General features: G+C 51.2%; 1 protein-coding gene across 1 annotated transcript in view; it reads left to right on the forward strand.

Moving 5' to 3' along the window:
• The first annotated feature begins 3,725 nt into the window (after positions 1-3,725).
• The window catches only part of LOC118695364 (transcription factor HIVEP3-like), a 278,612-nt gene continuing 266,497 nt past the window's right edge, over positions 3,726-15,840 (forward strand). The window contains 1 exon segment of the mRNA XM_036396877.2: positions 3,726-4,202. The gene's annotated coding sequence lies outside the window, so the exon portion shown is untranslated.

A 15,840-nucleotide genomic window follows, 5' to 3' on the forward strand; every position in this document is an offset into this window, starting at 1 on the left:
TGGAGATCAAGGATCAATGATCACTCTGGAGATCAAGGATCAATGATCAGCCTGGGATGAGGGATCAATGATCACCCTGGGATGAGGATCAGTGATCACCCTGGGATGAGGGATCAATGATCACTCTGGAGATCAGGGATCAATGATCACCCTGGGATGAGGGATCAGTGATCACCCTGGAGATGGGCAGTCAGTCTGGTTCCACATTTATGAGGTGATGGTCACTCTGGTTGCCCAGTTATGGGCTGAGGGTCACTCTAGTTGCCCAGTTATGGGCTGATGGTCACTCTGGTTGCCCCATTATGAGGCGATGGTCACTCTGGTTGCCCAGCTATGGGCTGATGGTCACTCTGGTTGCCCAGTTATGGGCTGATGGTCACTCTGGTTGCCCAGTTATGGGCTGAGGGTCACTCTGGTTGCCCAGTTATGGGCTGAGGGTCACTCTGGTTGCCCAGATATGGGCTGATGGTCACTCTGGTTGCCCAGTTATGAGCTGATGGTCACTCTGCCCAGTTATGGGCTGAGGGTCACTCTGGTTGCCCAGTTATGGGCTGATGGTCACTCTGCTTTTCCCAGCAGCCATTCAGGGTTTAGATGCCACCTTGTGACATTTCCACAAACTCCCACAGCTCTTTTTGTCACTTGTGGCTGCGGGAATTGAGGCTCACAAATGCCACCAAGGCCTGGGTGGCACAGCCTGGTGGCACCTGGGGATCTGGGCCCCCGTGGGTGCCACTGGTGGGAGCCTGATGCCAATGTGGTGATGCCAATGTGGTGAAGCCACCCCAGGATCTCCACCAGTCCCCCCAGGTTCTCCTGGATGGTGCCTGGCACCTTGTGCACCCTCAGACCATCAGTGGAGCCCAGGCTGGGGTGGATGATGGAATGCCTGGTTTTGGAATTCCTCTTGGAATCTGGGAGAGGAAGAGCAGCGTGAAGAGCTCTGGGGGGGGTTTGGTTTGCTCAGTGATGGTGGGTTTTGCTCAGTGGGGTTGTTTTTTGGTCAGCGGGGCTGTTTTTTGCTCATTGAGGTTGTTTTTGCCAGTGAGGTTGGTTTTTCCTCAGTGAGGTTGGTTTTTGCTCGTTGGGTATTTTTTTTTTTTTTGCTCAGTGAGGTTGTTTTGTGCTCATTGGGGTGGTTTTTTGCTCATTTGGGGTTGTTTTTTGCTCAGTGAGGTTGTTTTTTGCTCAGTGAGGTTGTTTTGTGCTTATTGAGATTGATTTTTGCTCAGTGAGGTTGTTTTTGCTCATTGGGGTTGTTTTTTGCTCAGTGATGTTTTTTACTCATTAGGGGTGTGTTTTTTGCTCATTGGGGTGGTTTTTTCCTCATTGGGGTTGTTTTTGCTCATTGGGGTGGTTTTTTCCTCATTTGGGGTTGTTTTTTGCTCAGTGAGGTTGTTTTTTGCTCATGAGGGGTTGTTTTTGCTCAGCAGCCCGATTCCCTCCTTTCTGCGCTCTGGTTTCAATGCCTACAGTGACACACAGTGGTGATGGGCTCTGCTGTGCCACAGCACTGCCTGGACCTGGGGGACACTGGGGATGGTGGCAGTGGTGACCACCAGGCTCCCCTTGCAGGAGGATCCAGCTGCTGATGAGCTTTGGGCTCCAGGCTGTTCTCCCGTGGCCACACAAGGAAGCTCTGGAGCTTCCAGTCCTCCATCCAATCTGTTGCCCATTTCCCACGGAGTTTTCTCCCAATCAGCAGAGAACTTCAGGTTCCCTAAGCTGATTTGTGCCACAAATGCCGTGCTCAAATCCTCTTTAGTTTCTGTGACAAGGCAATTTTTTTTTTTTTTTTTATCCTTGTATAAGCATCCAGGAAATAAAAGTTGGCTTTTGGCTCTCGTGCTCCCCCTGTTCCTTGCACTCCTGGAGAGCCCAGCAGGCAGAGGTGGCTCTGTTGTTCCTCAGGAGAACATTTCCCATTGTCCCTGCATGTGTTCCCTTTCCATTTGCAGGTGTTTGCAGGGCAGGTGGATGCCTGCAGGTTTTCCTCAGGAATATTCCATTCTGTCATTCCATTGCTTCGCTTCCAAAGGATTTTTGGATTTATTTTCGTTTTCCTCACCTGCTTGGAGAAGGAAAATGATCAGATGAGGAGAAGTCTTGGGTTGTCTTCCCACTTGAGCTGGGGGTGGAATCACAGAATCCCAGACTGGTTTGGGTTGGGAGGGACCTTCAAGCCCCATCCTGTTCCATCCCTTGGGCAGGGACACCTTCCGCTGTCCCAGGATGCTCCAATCCCCGTCCAACCTGGCCTTGGACACTTCCAGGGGAACTTCAGGCAAGCCCCAATTTCCAAATCCCATCTATTGAAAAGATAAAGAAAATACTGATACAGCTCTTGTTAGAAAGCTCTGGAAGTAAGGAGCAAGCTGCAAACAGATGCCTTGGAAATGGGTTGAAAAGCCAGGAAAGCTCCGTTTCTCAGCGCTCACCCCTCGGAGCAGCCCCGGCACCGCTCAGTGCCGAGCAGCGGCTCCCGGAGCGGGGCAGATGTGCCGGCTCGCCCCGGCTGAGGAAAACGCTGCTCGCCGGCAGCCACCGCACCCGCGCGGCTCAAGGTCAAGCTGCTGCCAGCTCCATCCCTCCGGAGCGCAGCCGGAGGGGCAGAGAACCCTCGGCGAGCGCCCAAATCCCTTCTCCCCGCCCTGGCAGGGCTCGCAGCCGCGGGTGCTCCCGGGGGGCGCAGCGATGCTGCGCTGCCGCTGACATTTCCGCCCGCCGGTGCCCGGCCAATTGGCGGGGCTGGAGCAGCCACACATGAAATATGATGATTTTCAGCAGGAGGAGGAGGAGGAGGAGGAGGAGGAGGAGGGGGAGAGGGCGGGAGAGCCGCCGCTCGCATGCCGGGGGCTGCGCACAGCCCGGCCGGAGGCGAGCGCGGCCGGAGGAGCCGCAGCACCCCGGGGATGGCCCCGAGCGCTGAGCAGGAGGATGCCACCGCCACCCAGGTGGGCCGGGCACGGCGGCACCACGGCCGGGGGACGCTGCCCTGGGGCCTGGGGACGCGCAGCTTCGGGGGGATGTGTCCCGTCCCCCCCCAGAGCTGATGGCTCGGCGCTGTCCCCAGAGCTGTGCCACGCACGGGGCCACCGGCGCTGCTTGGCGGAGGGATGAACTTTTTTTGGGGGGGGTTCGGTGGGGTTTGGTAAAAACCCGGAATGCCAGCCCTGGAAGGATGCGGTGCTGCTGTGCCAGAGCTGCTCGGTTCAAACTTCGCAGCCTGGTCCTCAGTTTGATGGGAAGCACTTGACAGAGCCGCTCTGTGCCTGGCGTTAACCCTCTCCCAGCTCCGGCCGGGCTGGAAGCTGTTAATCCCGAAAAATTCACTCGCAACAAATTTAACCCCACTAAGGAACCACGGCAGAACTCCGGGAATGGCATCCAGCAGCTGCTCCTTTTTATAATGACTTTGCATTTATCCCGGAGCTGGCTGGCGAGTTCGCACTTTATTATTATTATTATTTCCCCGAAGGGGAGGGGGTCCGATTAAAAATAATAATCATACAATAATATTCCCGAGGCAACCCTGGGAGGGCAAACCACACCTCCCCGTGCTCCGACTGTGCCACCGCTGTCGCTTTATTAATTTCCCTGCGCCGTGAGTGACAGTCCTCCAGAAGTGATAATTGGTGCGCTGTGTCTTTAAAAGGTTAAAACCCTTTTCAAAAAGGCCTCGACTCATAGTGGGAAAAGACAAGAGAGGCTTTGGCTGGCTTTGGATCCAGAAAACAGCTGCTGATTAGAGTCTGCGTCTTCGGGCTGAATTTATTACATATTTTTCAGCAGCAGGGATTCTAGGAGGAAGCTTCCGTTTGGGTTTCTTGATCGTGGTTTATTTTTATTCAGAGGAATAACAGAGGAAGGATTTGTTCCGGCTGGAGCATGCTCACAACCTGCAAGACCTCCCATTATTAAACTGCCTACTTTGGGCTTTAATATCCATGTGGTATTTTTTTGATTTTTATTAGCGTTATTATTATTTGGCAGCGTGCATCTGTCTATTTTTTTTTTTTTAATTTTTTAAATAATTTATTCGGAGAGGAAGCTGATCTCGCAATGAGCTTTCTCCTTCCTTACTTGAAACAGGTGCTAATGAAAGAATGCAAATAGCACCGGCTGAGCCGAACATTTCATAAAGAAGGGAACAGCCACCGACCCCAAGCGCTCCGGGATCTGCCCGCTGGCCCCCGGCAAAGGTAGGCACGGGGGCTTTTGTCGCTATTTTTTTGCTGTTGTTCTCTGCGTGGATCTTTGGGATTTTTTCTCGCCCTTCCTTCCTTCCTTCCCTCCCTCCCTGGCTGGCTGCGGGTGCCCAGCCGGCCGCCCAGATTCCATTTTTCCTCCCCAGAGGTGCCAGCTCGGCGTCCCCGCGTCCCCACCGGGGGTGGCCGCGGCCACCTCGGCGCTGGGCGAGCGCCCCGAGCCCGGCGCTGTCACCGAGCCCAGCCCGGAGCCGCGGCCCCGCCACGCTCGCAGCTACTTTGCCGCTTAATTAGCCCTGGCTGTCGCATGAATTTATCGTCGCTTGACAGCAACTTCATTTTCTCCCACCGTGCGGGGAGGAGGAGGAGGAGGTGGAGGAGGAGGAGGAGGAGGCGATGAATTGGCGCTGGCTGGTGGGAGGCAGCGCCGGGGGCGGTGGGAGGCGATCGCGGGGTGTGACAGGGACGTGCCAGCCGGCCAGGGGCGTGCGGAGGGACACGGGCTGGGGACGTGTTGCTCCGGGGACAGCCGCGTCCTGCCGGAGCCGAGCCCGGGGCCTGCGCCGCTTCCATCCCTGCGGCTGCTCCCCGATGCTCCAGCGCGGAGAGAAATACCCAAATTAAACAAATCGAATGAGATTCCGAGGCTGGTTTCAGCAGCCAGGTCCCTGCTGGTGCCTGGGTCCCTGCACAAAGCGCTGCGGTTGGGGTTTTTTCCTCCTCCCGCTCGGTTTCACTTGGCTGTGGCATTCGGGGATCAGCCTGCGAGGTTTGTCCTTTGGAAGCCCGAGTTTTTCCCGCTGTCGGAGGCAGGTGGAGGCATCCGCAGCCCCTTGCGGTACCTGCCCGCGGCTCTGGCTGGGTTTTGTGCCGTGTTCCCAAGCCCGGGCTTGCAGCAGGGACTGCAGTGGCCTCTCCAAGGGCCAAATCCAGCCCTCCTTGGGATGATCCAGCTCCCCTGGCTGTGGGAGCCTCCGGGGGCAGGGATTAGCCCTTTGTCTGGAAGTTTGTATTTATATTTCGGCGTGTTTTAGTGTTACATGTTTCTCTTCTGGCTGTGCACGCAGGATATTTGCAGGGGTTTTGCTTGAGCGTTCAGGAAAGGATCTGCAAGAAAAGTTTCCCCCGATGAGTTGTGCGAGCTGAGGGTGGGCAGCACGTGAAACAAAATATTTATTTTATATAAACAGCCCCTGGAAGCTTCCTCCAGAGAGAACTTGGGAATGTCTGACCTGATAGAGGAAAAGTACCCAAAACTCAATGTGCAGCCTGGACTGTCCATCCCTCCCCCATTCCAAAAGCAGATGATTTTTAATTAAGAATTTGATATGGGGTGTGTGTGCAGGAAAATAGGATTAAAATGTGTTTTGGAGGCAGCAGGATGGGAATCTTCCTCTGCTCCTGGTTTGGGCTGGGTGAGGGCCAGCAGCACCTTGTGTCCCCTGCCCTGCTGCTCTGGGAGACAAATCCAGGTGCTGATGGCTGCTGGAAAGCCCCAGCCTCGGGCTTTGGGATGTGAGAAGATGGATTTTCCCCAAAACCTCGTGTTCCATGTGCCGAGGCAGCTGCTGCTCCTGCAGGATTCACTTCTCGCCGTGCCAGTAACGGAGTTTGCCCAATGCTACTTTTTAAAAATTTTTCTTTTGGTGGTTGCAAATCCTCTGAGCTGTACCAGAGCATGGGGGGGTCTGGCTCTGTTCCCTCCCCCTCTGGCTCAGCTGGAGCGCTCGGATCTGTCCCGGCAGTGCCGTGTGCTGCTCCTCCCCACGCCCAGCACTCGCTGTGCTCAGGGAAACCTTTGGGATGAGAAGAAAGCCCGAGTGAGTGGCGGCTGAGGGGGGGAGGATGGAAGGTGCTCTTCCTATGGAAGGTGGTGTTTTCCCTATGGAGATGTTTTCCTTATGGAAGGCGGCATGTCGCCTATGGAAGTTTGATTTTCCCCTATGGATGTTGGTGTTTCCGCCATGGAATTCGGTATTTCCCCTATGGAAGGTGGTTTTTCCCCTATGGACATTGGTGTTTTCCCTATGGACTTTGGCGTTTCCCCTATGGACATTGGTATTTCCCCTATGGAATTTGGTATTTCCCCTATGGAAGTGATGTTTTCCCTACAGAAGTTTGTATTTCCCCTATGGATGTTGGTATTTCCCCTATGTAAGTTGGCATTTCACTTATGGATGTTGGTGTTTTCTCTATGGCAGTTGGTATTTCCCTGTGGAGATGTTTCCCCTATGGACTTTGGTATTTCCCCTATGGAAGGTGGTGTTTCCCCTATGAACGCTGGCATTTCTCCTATGGATGTTGGTATTTCTCCAATGGACATTGCTGTTTCCCCTATGGAATTTGGTATTTCCCCTATGGAAGGTGGTATTTTCCCTATGGACATTGGTATTTCCCCTATGGAAGTTGGTGTTTTCCCTATGGAGATGTTTTCCTTATGGAAGTGGCATTTCACCTATGGAAGTTTGCATTTCCCCTATGGATGTTGGTATTTCTCCTATGTAAGTTGGTGTTTCACTTATGTAAGTTGGTGTTTTCTCTATGGCAGTTGGTATTTCCCTATGGACATTGGTGTTTCCCCTATGGAAGATGATGTTTTCCCTACAGAAGTTGGTATTTCCCCTATGGATGGTGGTGTTTCCTTTATGGGAGTTGGTATTTTCCTATGGAGATGTTTCCCCTATGGACATTGGTATTTCCCCTATGGACTTTGGTGTTTCCCCCATAGAAGGTGGCATTTCCCCTATGGACTTTGGTGTTTCCCCTATGGACTTTGGTGTTTCCCCTATGGAAGGTGGCATTTCCTCTATGGACATTGGTATTTCCCCTATGGACATTGGTGTTTCCCCTATGGACGTTGGTATTTCCCCTGTGTGAGTGGTATTTCCCCTATGGAAGGTGGTGTTTTCCCTACAGAAGTTGGTATTTCCCCTATGGAAGGTGGTGTTTTCCCTACAGAAGTTGGTATTTCCCCTATGGACGTTGGTGTTTCCCCTATGGAAATTGGAGTTTCCCATATGGAATTTGGTGTTTCCCTATTAAAGCATCTCCTACACTGAGTCTGGGTTTCTGTGCTGCCTCTGGGGCCATGAACATCTTCATGCACAACCCAAACCTGGTCCAGCCATTGGGGCAGGACACAGAGGGGTTTGTCCCAGAGCTCTCAGCCCAGCTGGTGGCACCTGAGCCCTGCCGGGCCCTGCTCTGAGGCCTCTGTGACACTGAGGCCACCGAGTGTGACTTGCTGGCCCTGCATCTTTATGATTTTTATGGTTTCACCCCCACTGAGAAAGGGCAATGAAGCTGGTTTTGTCCCAGGGTGCTTCTCAGCACAGGTGGTGGCACCTGAGCCCTGCCAGGAGCTGCTCTGAGGCCTCTGTGACACCTGAGGACCAGTGGGAATTTGTGGCCCTGCGTCCCCATGACTTCTGTAATTCCACCCCCACTGAGAAAGAGAAATAAAACTGGTTTTGTCCCAGGCACTGCAGCCCAGCTCATCTGGCCCTGGAAAGGATTCTGGTCATTATTTTCCTTGAAAGAGTCGTAAAACTCCTGTAAACACTCCCAGCACTCCAAGCCAGGGCCTCCAAAGGTCTCTCCAGCATCTCTTGGCTGTTCCTGGGAATGGCAGCTCCATGGGAATGGGGAGATTTCCTGGGAATTCAGAGAGCAGCTGATGGGCCAAAGGGTTTTATGGAGCCCTGGGGGAGCCGGGGTCAGAGCGCTGAGCAGCCTCCTCTTCTTCCTCCCCCTCCTCCTCCTCCTCTTCCTCAGGTGCACTCTAATCCTGCATTTCCACCCGGATAAAATTCCCAGGATTTTCTCTGCGCTCAGGATGTGGAGCTGGTGAGGGAGGGATGAGCAGGAGAACAGGAACTCCCCTGAACCCCTCATTTCTCATAGGGCCGGCAGCAGGGGATCTGCTGGGAGCACAAACCAATCTGCATCACTTTGGGGCTAAAAACACCTTTTTTCTCCATGTCCACTCAATCTCTGCTGCTGACTCAGATCACGCAGGTGGAAAATGTGGGATAGCACGGGAATAATGTGGGATAAAACGGGAATATTGTGGGATAGCCTGGGAATAGCATGGAATAGCACAGGAATGGTGTGGGATAGGATGGGAATAATATCGGATAACATGGGATAACATGGGATTAATGTGGAATAGGATGAGAATAACATGGGATAACATGGGAATAACATGGGATAACATGGGAATAACCTGGGATAGCATGGGAATAATGTGGAATAGGATGGGGATAACATGGGATAGCATGGGAATAATGTGGGATAGGATGGGGATAACATGGGAATAACGTGGGATGGGATGGGAATAATGTGGAATAGGATGGGAATAATGTCAGATAGCACGGGAATAACTTGGGATAGCATGGGAATAATGTGAGATAACATAGGAAGAATGTGGGATAGCATGGGAATAATCTGGGATAGAATGGAAATAACATGGGCTAGCACGGGAATGACATGGGATAGGATGGAAATAATGTGGGGCAGCATGAGAATAACATGGGGCAGCACAGGAATAATGTGGGGTAAAATGGGGATATTGTGGGATAGCATGGGAATAATGTGGGATAGCACGGGAATAATGTGGGATAGCATGGGAATGGCGAGCCCAGCTCCCTGATTTATCTCCCTGTTTAAAGGTGCATGATGATACCTGAAGAGGATTTTCCAAAATAACTTAAAGGGCTGGTGCTTGCTGCCCATATTTAGCCGTGTTTTGGACCCTTGTTTACCCACAGACTTGAACCATATTTACCCATATTTCCCCCTATTCCTGACCCATATTTACCCATATTTCCCCCTATTCCTGACCCATATTTACCCATATTTCTCCATATTCTTGACCCATATTTTGAACCCATTTTTACCCATATTTCTGACCCATATTTACCCATTTTTATTCATATTTACCCATATTTCTGAGCCATTTTTACCCCTATTCCTGACCCATATTCACCCATACTCTTGATCCATATTAACCCATTTTTATCCCTATTTCTGACCCATATTTACCCATGCTCTCATTTAATTTTTACCCATTTTTACTCCTATTCCTGACCCCTATTTGCCCATTTTTACCCATATTCCTGACCCATACTTACTCATTTTCACCACATTCCTGCCCTTCCTGCAGCAGGGCTCTCAGGATCCACAGGCCACATCTCTCCCTTTAGTTCTTTAAAAAGCTCTGAAACTTTTTCATGCCAAGAATGGAAACGTTGCAGCTCCTTAAGTCAGGGATTTGCTCTTGCTGCTGTGGGAGGGGGACCAGCGTGGCCTTTTTTGTTCCTTTTTAACCTTTCTGCATCTTTACTTTTCCTCCTGTGTGGGAAACGGGGAGGAGGGAGGAGGGGGAGCCTCCTGGCCGAGCTCTCAGTGGGAGTCCCTGGCAGATTGAAAATACAAATAATAAGTTCTGACTCTAAGCCCCAACTGCAGACAGCAGCCCTGGCTGAGGTTTTGGGGTTGTTTTTGGATTTTAGATCATTATTTGCTGGGCAGGCTCTGGAGAATGCTGTAGGGAAGCAGAGTTTGCTGTGGAGCCAAAGGGGGTTTGAGAAGCCACAGGGCTGTGGGTGCTCAGGGGGATTGGGGCTGTTTCAGGGGCAATGTCACGCCTGGAATGGAATAATGGGATCATTTATCCAGTCTGGGGCAGTCTGGGCTCTTGGGGGGCTCTGGGTGCTGCTGGAATCCCCAGGGAGCCCTGGGAATTGCTGCTGGGATGGTCCCCAGGAGCTGCTCCCAGCCTGGACGTGCTCTGTGTCCCACGAGGCCCTGACCCCACTCCCTGCAGCTGGGACAGGAGGATCCCACAGGAGGATCCCGTGGGATTCCAGCGGAATTCCCAGTCCTGGAGCAGCCCAGATTTCAGTGCTGCACAATCTGTCCCTCCCTGGCTTCTCTGTGGGACCTTGGGAAGGAGCTGGGACAATAAAATCCAGGGGAGGAGCTGCCCATGGGTGGCTGGATCATCTCCTGCCACAGGAGGATCCCACAGGAGGATCCTACAGAAGGATCTTATGGGATTCCAGCCCTTCCAGTTCATTTTCCACCCCTGGAGGAGCCCAGATTTCAGTGCTGCACAATCTTTTCTCCCTGTGGGACCTTGGGAAGGAGCTGAGACAATAAAATCCAGGGGAGGAGCTGCCCATGGGTGGCTGGATCATCTCCTGCCTCCCTGGGGGAACGCCCCAGGGCTGCTGCTGCTGCCTCAGGGATGGGATTTGGGGATTTGGGGGCTGCAGGAATCCCAAACCAGCAGTGAGCAAATCCTGATGTAAGCAGGGAAGCTCTGGGATCAGCGAGCCCAGAACTGAGCACTGAGTAAGGGAGGGATGAGAAAAGCTCCTGGTGATGTCAGGGGTGAGCTCAGGGGCCTTGGAAAAGCACCTCAGACCCAAACAAAACTTCTCTGCTGCTTTTTTAGCTGCCTCGAGAGCTAAAGCAGATTTTGTAACCCCTTGGGTGCTCTTGCATGGATTTGTTCCTGGTGGATGGATTGGAAAATCCACAGAATTTACAGAATGACCAGGTTGGAAGAGACCTTCAAGACTATCGAGTCCAACCCAAACAAAAGGTCCAGGAGGTTTGAAATAACCAAAATTGGATTTTAGGTGGAATTTTATGTGCAGAAGAGCAGGTTCTTGGGAAGAGCTCAGCTGCACCATCCCCATCCCTGTAACCCCCAACCATCCCCCCAAAACATTCCAGCGTTTCCAGTCCTCCCCAGCCAATTCCCTTTTGTGTTTTAATCCACAAAAATAAATTCATCCTCATCTCTCTGTCCTTTACCTGCCTCTGTGTTGCTTTTCAGAGTCCATCCATTGCACCCCAGACTTGGTAGCTTGGGCTCATATTTTGAATTTTCTTTTTGTTTCCTGTACTTCTGGCATCAGAGGGAATTTCATGGGAGAGTGCAAATTGCCGAGACAAACAACTTGTTTTGTTTTGAAGGGTTCCAAAGCAGTTTGGTTGGATTTTTCCTGAAAAAAACAACCCCAAAAACCTCCTTGCTGCAGGGAATTTGGGGTAAAGAAGGAATTCTCCTGTGCAGGAATGTCCCCAAAACCACACGTTGATATTTGATTGATTATAACTTGGATTAATTAATTGGAGAGGAATTCTGTGCAGGGAATAACAAAAATCTGGTAGCTGGAAGGGGAAGGAAGGGAAATATTTATGGGTTAGAGGAGGGGCATGGGGGGATCAGGAGAGCAAGAACTGCAGATTTTAACAAATAAATCAGGTAATTATAAAGATATCGCTGTTTTAGCCAAATAAATTGGGATTTTTGGGATGTTGAACCTGTTTAGGTTGATGGTGAGAGCAAAAGGTGCTTCTCAGCTGGGACAAAAATGAAATTATTTCACTCCTAATTAAGCTGGATCCATCATTAGTGGGATTTAATTTGGCTTTGGGGGGGTCAGGAGGAGCTGGAGGCAAAAAATCCTATTGGAAGTTTTGTTCCTAAATTGCAGAAGGGGAATTGTTTTTGTTCCCCCCTCCCTGAAGGGAATCCAGGGACACAATTCCATGGGGCAGAGATGCTCCCTGGGATTTCTGTCTTTGGGGCAGGAGGAGAAGGAACCTTGGGGTTTGGTTTGGGTTTGTCTGTGAGGCAAAAATGTCCCTGGGCTGATCCTCCCTGGCAGGAAATGCCATTTGTGTGGGGTTTGTGTGGGTTTGAGTGGGGTTTGTGTGGGGTTTGAGTGGGATTTGTGTGGGGTTTGAGTGGGTTTGAGTGGGATTTGTGTGGGGTTTGAGTGGGATTTGTGTGGGGTTTGTGTGGGTTTGAGTGGGATTTGTGTGGGGTTTGTGTGGGATTTGTGTGGGGTTTGAGTGGGATTTGTGTGGGATTTCTGTGGGGTTTGAGTGGGTTTGAGTGGGATTTGTTTGGGGTTTGTGTGGGATTTGTGTGGGGTTTGTGTGGGTTTGAGTGGGATTTGTGTGGGGTTTGTGTGGGATTTGTGTGGGATTTGTGTGGGGTTTGTGTGGGTTTGAGTGGGATTTGTGTGGGGTTTGAGTGGGTTTGAGTGGGATTTGTGTGGGATTTGTGTGGGGTTTGAGTGGGTTTGAGTGGGATTTGTGTGGGGTTTGAGTGGGATTTGTGTGGGGTTTGAGTGGGTTTGAGTGGGATTTGTGTGGGGTTTGAGTGGGTTTGAGTGGGGTTTGAGTGGGTTTGAGTGGGATTTGTGTGGGGTTTGTGTGGGGTTTGAGTGGGTTTGTGTGACCCCAGTGCTGCCAATGCCAGTTCTGTGGGGTTTTTGTGGGGTTTGAGCGGGATCAGAACAAGAAATGCCATTTGTGTGGGGTTTGTGTGGGGTTTGAGTGGGATTTGTGTGGGGTTTGAGTGGGTTTGAGTGGGATTTTTGTGGGGTTTGAGTGGGTTTGAGTGGGATTTGTGTGGGGTTTGTGTGGGATTTTTGTGGGGTTTGAGTGGGGTTTGAGTGGGTTTGAGTGGGATTTGTGTGGGGTTTGAGTGGGTTTGTGTGACCCCAGTGCTGCCAATGCCAGTTCTGTGGGGTTTGTGTGGGGTTTGAGTGGGATCAGAACAAGAAATGCCATTTGTGTGGGGTTTGAGTGGGTTTGAGTGGGATTTGTGTGGGGTTTGTGTGGGTTTGAGTGGGATTTGTGTGGGGTTTGTGTGGGATTTTTGTGGGGTTTGAGTGGGTTTGAGTGGGATTTGTGTGGGTTTGAGTGGGTTTGAGTGGGATTTTTGTGGGGTTTGAGTGGGAATTTTGTGGGGTTTGAGTGGGTTTGAGTGGGATTTGTGTGGGGTTTGAGTGGGTTTGAGTGGGGTTTGTGTGGGGTTTGAGTGGGTTTGAGTGGGATTTGTGTGGGGTTTGAATGGGTTTGAGTGGGATTTCTGTGGGGTTTGTGTGGGTATGAGTGGGGTTTGTGTGGGGTTTGAGTGGGATTTTTGTGGGGTTTGTGTGGGTTTGAGTGGGATTTGTGTGGGGTTTGTGTGACCCCAGTGCTGCAAATGCCAGTTCTGTGGGGTTTGTGTGGGGTTTGAGTGTGATCAGAACAAGAAATGCCATTTGTGTGGGGTTTGTGTGGGGTTTGTGTGGGGTTTGAGTGGGGTTTGAGTGGGTTTGTGTGGGGTTTGTGTGGGACCAGAGTAGGAAATGCCATTTGTGTGGGGGTTTGTGTGGGGTTTGTGTGGGAGCTGAACAAGAAATGCCATTTGTATGGGGTTTGAGTGGGGTTTGTGTGGGGTTTGAGTGGGATCAGAGCTGCAAATACCATTTCTGTGGGGTTTGTGTGAGTTTGAGTGGGTTTGTGAGGGGTTTGTGTGACCCTAGTGCTGCAAATGCCAGTTCTGTGGGGTTTGAGTAGGTTTGTGTGGGGTTTGTGTGACCCCAGTGTTGCAAGTGCCATTTGTGTGGGGTTTGAGTGAGGTTTGAGTGGGGTTTGTGTGGGACCAGAACAAGAAATGCCATTTGTATGGGGTTTGTGTGGGGTTTGTGTGACCCCAGTGGTGCAAATGCCATTTGTGTGGGGTTTGAATGGGGTTTGTGTGGGTTTATGTGGGATTTGTGTGGGAGCAGAACAAGAAATGCCATTTCTGTGGGGTTTGAGTGGGGTTTGTGTGTACCCAGAGTAACAAATGCCATTTCTATGGGATTTATGTGGGACTAGAACAGAAAATTCAATTTGTGTGGGGTTTGTGTGGCACCACAGCCCCAAATGCCGCTTGTATGGGGTTTGTGTGGGGTTTGAGTGGGGCTTGTGTGGGACCAGAGCTGCAAATGCCATTTGTGTGGGGTTTGTGTGGGACTAGAGCAGGAAATGTCCCTTGTGTGGGGTTTGTGTGGGGTTTGTGTGGGATTTGTGTGGCACCAGGGCCACAAATGCCGGTTCTGTGGGGTTTGTGTGAAGTTTGTGTGGGGTTTATGTGGCACCAGAGCAGGGAATAAAAGAAATCCCATTTGTATGGGATTCATGTGGGACTAGAACGGGAAATGCCACTTGCGTGGGGTTTCTGCGGGGTTTGTGTGGGACCAAAGTAGGAAATGCCATTTCTGTGGGGTTTCTGTGGGGTTTGTGTGACCCAGAGCTGCAAATGCCAGTTCTGTGGGGCCCAGTGCCATGGGGAGCTGCAGGAACAGCTCCTTTCCCTCCTCTTGTAGTTCCATGCCCCAATTCCAACATCCCAAGGTGGAGGATATCAACAACAGACCTTTAGGATAATGGGATTAACCCCAGAACTCAAAGGAGTCCTGGAAATCTCACCTGAGGAGCTGCCAGGAAGTGTCTGAATTCCCAAAATATCGAATTCCCAGCTGGAATTCAGCCCCTCCAGGGTGCAGGAATGCAGCAAATTGGGATAAAACTACACAAAAACTCAGGGAATGGGAGGCAGGGCTGATATTCCTTTTGCCACAGGAATTTTGGGCCGCAGGAATTTTGGGCTGCAGGAATTTTCAGGATTCAGGAATTTTGGGATTCTGGAGCTTTGGGATTCAGGAGCTTTGCGATTCAGGAGCTTTGGGCTGCAGGAATTTTGGGATTCTGGAATTTTGGGATTCTGGAATTTTGGGATTCAGGAGCTTTGGGCTGCAGGAATTTTGGGCTGCAGGGATTTTGGGATGCATGAATTTTGGGAGGCTGGGCCATCCTGGGCCCATCAGCTCCTGGGCCAAGCCCTTCCCAGTGCTGCTCCTGGTGGGATTTTATCCCTTGGGAAGATTTTCCAAATCTTAGGATAACATCTAGATCAGGAGGAACTCAAGGAAGCTGCAATTAGCCCTGTATCCACCGTTATCCCAGCTTTATTTTGGGATTTGGGTGCATTTTAAGGCCTGAGCCCTTCCCTGAGCAGCCCATTCTGAACAAAACTGAGAATTCCAAGGGTGATTTCCCAGCTCCCTGCCCATACCAGGTTCATGTTCCTCCTGTTGCTCTTTCTGTCCATATTTATTATTTTTTTTTCCCCCAATCCATTTGGATTTTGCCACTGGAAAAGCTGCTCAGGGCTTTGAGCTGTCTGCAGGAGCCCACCCCAGCTCAAAGGTGCATTTTGGCATAAAAACCCATCAAAATCTTCATTATGGACCAACTTTCCCGGCTGCAAAAACCCCTAAAACCAACTCGGCAGTGGGGAGCAAAGGTGGAGGAGGGGGGGAGAGGATGCGAATATCCCAGAAAGTTGCAAAGTGAAGCATTCCAGAGTGGGAATAAGAGCTGGAGGTTGAATGTGCAATCACAACCTCCCTTTGTCTGCGGGCTGTTGATGGGCGAAGCTGCAATCTCGTGGCAATAAATAGATATTTAAGATAAGCTCCGGCGTGTAATTAAAGACTTCTGCCACACGGCCAGATGCGCTGCCTTTATCTTTGTGTAAATGAGAGCAGAGCGGGGCTCGGCTGCGCTGAGAGCCCAAAAAAAAAAAAAAATAAAGGGGAAAAAAGGTTCTTTGTCCCAGTTTGCATCCGTTTGCTGCAGGGTGGGAGGGAGGGATGGGACCCAGGGAAATTGGGAATTTTAGTGCTCCAAGGGCTGAAGGGAATTAAATGTGTTGGGAAAGGTGTTGCCCTCAGCCAGGAGCGTTTCCCTGATTTCCCAGTATTTGGGGAAGAAAATTCAGGGAGGGAGG

Source organism: Molothrus ater, chromosome 24 (assembly GCF_012460135.2).
Source record: "Molothrus ater isolate BHLD 08-10-18 breed brown headed cowbird chromosome 24, BPBGC_Mater_1.1, whole genome shotgun sequence".
Taxonomy (NCBI): Eukaryota; Metazoa; Chordata; class Aves; order Passeriformes; family Icteridae; genus Molothrus; species Molothrus ater.